The 5,539-nt window shown below is 42.8% G+C and overlaps 1 long non-coding RNA gene across 1 annotated transcript; it reads left to right on the forward strand.

Annotated features, from left to right (window-relative positions):
• Positions 1–882: 882 nt before the first annotated feature.
• On the forward strand, positions 883–5,303 carry LOC309831399. Its single transcript, XR_014297583.1, has 3 exons — positions 883–979; positions 2,069–2,105; positions 5,207–5,303. It is a non-coding gene; the product is annotated as an uncharacterized lncRNA (long non-coding RNA).
• Positions 5,304–5,539: the final 236 nt, after the last annotated feature.

The following is a 5,539-nucleotide window of genomic DNA, read 5'->3' on the forward strand; positions in this document are numbered from 1 at the left end:
GCTTCCACAGTTTGGATATCTCAAAGGAGCCAAGTTTGGAGGTGGGGTTTAAATGCTAAGGAGAGCCTAATTGGTATCAACCAAAAACATAGAAATTTGGTTATTTCCAAGAGGAATCAGAGAGAAGGTAGAGAGGAGACAGAGGTATTCTGTGAGGTGGCACAGTCAGTGGGAAAGTCCTAGTGATGCGGCAGCTAAGAGGATTTGGAGAACAAGAATACCAGCTCCATTTGTCCACACTCTCTGTACCACCTGCTACGCACACAACGATCTCATAAAGGGGATGTGTGTGGTACGGAAAAGAAAACAAAACACTGTCTGGTTTCCATAGTTAAGAAAACCTAGTACCTAATAGTATGAAGGAAAACCCCTAACCTGAATTGATTCTGTGGAACCAAGAGCTCAGAGTCAAGAGTGAGCATGAAAACAAAAGTCTCTTACATAGTCTCAACAATCCTGGGGAAGGCCTTGCGGATTCCCTCTAAGTCATAGAATGAAGGTGTAGAAAGAAAACTACATTCTTTTCCTTAGTTTACATGCCAGCTTGTGCCCAGGTGGCATCTAGGTCCCACGCAGTACAACTCTGATGCCTGGCCAGGCAGGTGGACAGGTGAGGAAAGCAAAGGAAGGCAACGGGTCTGAGTCCAACCAAGAAGTCGGCTACCAAAGGACTTACATGGGTCTGAGGGTCTGGTTGCTCCTCGGGAACCAACTATGAACAAGGAAGAGTGAAAAACAGAGGACTCAGATGGTAAAAATAAAAAGAATGTGTGTTGTCAGGAAAAATAATCAGATCCTGGATAGCTACCCTCTTAGTATTCTCTTTGTAGGCTCCAGCCTCTTGGCCCCTGGCCTCTGGGTTACCCTACCTTCACTTCTTTCTTCCAGTTTCACTCGGTCGACCATAGATACTCTGCGGGCACCAGATCCTGCGGTGACCTGGCCAACGTTTGATACGACACTTGGGCTTCCTTCCAAGGTACCTCACTCTGTGTTTTAATCAAGGAGCCACTCTTATTTTCACTAGAGCAAGACCTTTCACTAGATCTTGGCCATTGTCTTTCTTCCTGAAGTATGTGGCTGTAATCCTCCATTTTCATGATCAACAAAGCTAACTTGTGACCAGAGTTATGAATCCCCTCACTGCCAGGTCTCGATAGCCTCCAGCAAAGAACGCAAAAGCAGCCTGCCACCAGCTACCTGGCCAGGGAATGCTGGAGCTGAGCCATTCAGGCTCCAGAGGATACTACTCTTGGCTAGAGAACAAAGTAAGCACCGAGGAAAACAAACAGACAGAAACAAGTGTAAGTCCTACACCTGCTCTAGTCAGGAGCGCTCGGGAGCACGTCCTAGAGGAGGCTTGAAGGGCTCCCCTGGTAAGACTAGCTCTTCGTCAATAGACGGGAGTCATGAAGACAAAAATGCTCAGGGGGGAAAGTGAACCTGGTGTAGGGAGAAGCATAACCAAGCCTCGTTCCCATTCACACCATCCTCCAGCCACTTCTTCACCTTTTTTTTTTTGCGGTACCCGGGCCTCTCACTGCTGTGGCCTCTCGCATTGCGGAGCACAGGCTCCAGACGCGCAGGCTCAGCGGCCATGGCTCACGGGCCCAGCCGCTCCGCGGCATGTGGGATCTTCCCGGACCGGGGCACGAACCCGTGCCCCCTGCATCGGCAGGCGGACTCCCAACCACTGCGCCACCAGGGAAGCCCTTCTTCACCTTTTTGAGCAGGCATCCTAAGGCAATTTCTGAGCACAGGCTTCATATATAAATATTTACTTGTTTATCATATATGTGTGTGAGTGTGCATGACACAGAGAGATGAAAGACATAGGGGTTAATATAGCATGAAGAAAATAATAAACAATTAAAACATTAAAATATCTTGATAATCATGATGGCTTCATACTTTAAGCTAATATCTCAAGACACAATATACGCTCGTGGCAGGGATCATCATTAATGTGAACGCCTATAAACCCACGTTTCAGATGGTAATTTTACATTTCTTCACCTTCCTGTCAGATCTGATTAGCTAATTCGTTCTTTGCTTTCCTTCCTGAAAGGACTGATGCAGAACTGGAGCAGGGTGCTAAGCATGGGGTAAGGGACAGCTCTGCTGTCTTCTTGTGGTCTGCTTGCATATTGCATTATGATTGCATTCATCTTACCGTTTCTTCCCAAGAATCTTTTTCAGCCTCTTGACCATTTTGTGAGAATTGGTTGGGTTCAAACTTTATAATAAAAGTGCACACCTGCCTTTCCTAGGAAACCCTGCTCACAGCAGCATGGCAGACTGAGCATGGAAGCAATGCCAATACATGCACTAAACACTAACAGTACTTAATTACTTTCCTCATTTTTAGATTAAAACAACAGATGAGTAGCGGTCCTAACCCTTTCTTCCTGCGCCCTCTGGATTGTTTATTTAACCCACTGGCATGTTACATCCGAATTTGGAGACTACCATCTAAACGACTGAATTAATCTAATATGTAAACATTTGAGGAGTTGAAAAAAACTCAAGAGTTGGACCCATTTTTTTTTACTTTCGATTTAATGTAAATGTGAGGCAGGGTGGGGTGGATTTTGGGGGGGGGAAACCTAAAATTATGCCCTTATATATTTTTAAATCTTTAAGAATGTACTATTAAATCATTCCAGTAATTCTGTGATGCCAGCTTTAGACTGAAGACAATGAAAACTCTTCCAAAAGGAACAAAACAATAATTGCTAGCTGCACACAACGAGGCAGTCAGTGGCTATGTGATCCATCATAGATCCCGAAGCCAAAAAATGTGCCTGATGTTGGATAACGATGATGAAGTGTATCCAAGAACATAAAGAAAATGGACTGTGTTATTTTAAGGGAAAGACTGTCATTCCCTCCTCTCAAAAGTGGGAAAAATTATATTTCTTAATATAGTGAAACATTCAGACACCTTCCAGTTTACATAACCACTCAGATAATAGGCTGGACGACTTCTCACCTGTGACCACACACCTCCTTACTCCTAATATCTTGATTCATATTAGAATAAAGATACTGTCTCTCTAAAGAGTACACTGCTAAGATAGAGCATTATAAATATAATGTTTTTATTAAAGTTCAAGTCAGATTCCTTCTACTTGTTGGCTTCTATGGAAGGCTGAAAACCACTACTCTGAGGACCCAGAGTGACAACTTCAGATAGTTACAGTATAGCGCTTTCCTGAAAGCAGAAATTCACTACTTCTGTTTAGCTCTGAATCTTTGTACAATTCCATGAAGACTTCCTTAGCTGGATGAAACCTTCATAAATAAGACATTTTCCCGTATACTTCATGTGTCAAGTTTTGGCTGGGACTTCATAAGGCAAGGGCTCCATGGTGTTACTTTATCAGGTCCCTCAACCTCTGAGTTGCAATGATTGTGATGTTTGCTAATAGCACATTCCTTAAGTCAAGAATGAGAATGGATTTCCACTGCCCCCAAACATACCCCTCCTGGTTGTGTAAGGAGGAAAGAGAAAAGGGCAGAGTGAGAATAACAAGTTTGAGACTCCCTCAGAAAATAATACATGTTAATAGTAATCACACTGCCACCCACATTCAGTTGGCCAGGACTCATTCGTGGGAATACAACCTAACTGCAATGGAAGCTGTTAACTGCAACCTTCCCCTATGTCTAGAAAAGGAACTGTGTAGCGGACACAGCATGGTCTCGGTCAAGTATGTAATAGCTCCTCGACCTCAAGCGTAATCAGAGGATGCACAGCCAGACAACAGCAAGAAACCATTTCCTCTTATCAGATTGTCAAGAATTAGAGAGTCAAATGATACAAAGGTGAATGAAAATAGGAACCATCACAGACCACGGGTGGATGTCCGCACTCATTCCGGCAGAGACTCTCAGAGCAATAAGTGCATGTGAATACACACGTATCCTAGGACCCAGCGATTCTATTCTTGAGCACATGCCCTGTGATAACTTTCACTCAGATGCCCATGAAGACTTGTATAAAGATGTTCTCTGCAGAGTTACGGATGAAAATCATGGCAATCAAAAACTCCATCAATAAGGAAATGAATAAAGTGGAGCATGTTTTCAATCAACAGAATACTATGCAGTGATCAGAAGCACTGATAAATATAAATTTTCCTTTTACTCTTTTTATTTTGCACTATAGAAAACAACAAGAGCCAGTCACATATTGCTTTTCTTCACATTCATATGGAGAAATAACCTACAGGCCAAAAGAAGTAGTACCACATTGTGAAACCTGCAAATTCCAGAAGTGGACAGCTTGAAGACCACACCCTGGGGGTGGGGAAGAAAATAAATGTCACAAGAGAGAAGACGTGCATATTAAAGATGGCAAGCTGGGGAGATGACCACTGTCAGTGCAACTGACCCAGATTGTAGGCGCCCTTTTTCTCCTGGCATCCACGGCCACCACCTCAAAGGGATGGTTTTTCATCTGAAGAACTCTTTTCAAATGCCACAAGAGTTGCTCTGAGGAGCAATGCAAAGATGTAGATATCTTTGAGATACTGAAGATAAACAGATCTCAAAGACGTAAGTGAAAGAAGTAAAACTGAATGAGATTTGTAGCAAATATTCTTTATGTAAATTTTTAAAAACATAATCACACTGTGTTGTTCAAGGATACACATTTTACAGAAATAAATGGAATTTGCAAGGACATACACAAGAATGGGTGCTTATGAGGTTGGAGGGGAATAGGATGAGGACAGAAAATAATATAATCCAAAAAAAGAGAAGGGCACACACGATTCGGTACTTATTAGTGTGGCACCAGCTGAAGAATCTGATCAACCAAATTCTGGTCCTCTGGGGCGTAGCTCCACCGCCTCTGTGTAAGCGTCCCGGGAACCACGGGAGAAATTTGGATTAGAGGTAATATTTTATGATCATTTCTTCTACTTCTGAATCACGTTTAAATCACATGTGTTTGGCCTTAGCTTCCTCACATTCTTTGAATACGATTCTGATAATAGTTCAGGAAGCAGGAGAGCTGAGGGGACCACCGGGTCATCTGGTCCGATCTTCATTTCACAGATAAGGAAACTGAGACTACAAGCAGTCAGGGAATCTTCAAGACCTCCTTTCAGTTTCTTGGTTTCTCTTTATATGTGAATTTTGCTTAAATTCATTTGAGGAATTTGTTTCCTTTTCTAAATACTATCTTTCCTCGCTGCAGGGTTGCTCCAAATTCAGAAAAACAAACAAACAAACAAACAAAACCAGGGAGCTGAAGAGGATTCAAACCAAAACTATTTTAAGTGTAAGAATCTGGGCAGATAATAAAAACATGTTTTTTAACTCATTTAAATTGTGCGCATCTGCATTTATTTGTTCTCAGATTTTGTACATTCCGTGGGTGGTAGCCCAGGAAAAAACACACGGAGACATTTGCTTGGGGACTGTACCACATAAAGAGCATTACCACGGTGGACAGGAATGTGCAAGCCAAAACCCAGCACAAGTCAGAATCCAGATCAACGGTCAGTTGATGCCCTGGAAGGGTCCATGG

Source organism: Grampus griseus, assembly GCF_964374135.1.
Source record: "Grampus griseus genome assembly, chromosome: 13".
Classification (NCBI taxonomy): Eukaryota; Metazoa; Chordata; class Mammalia; order Artiodactyla; family Delphinidae; genus Grampus; species Grampus griseus.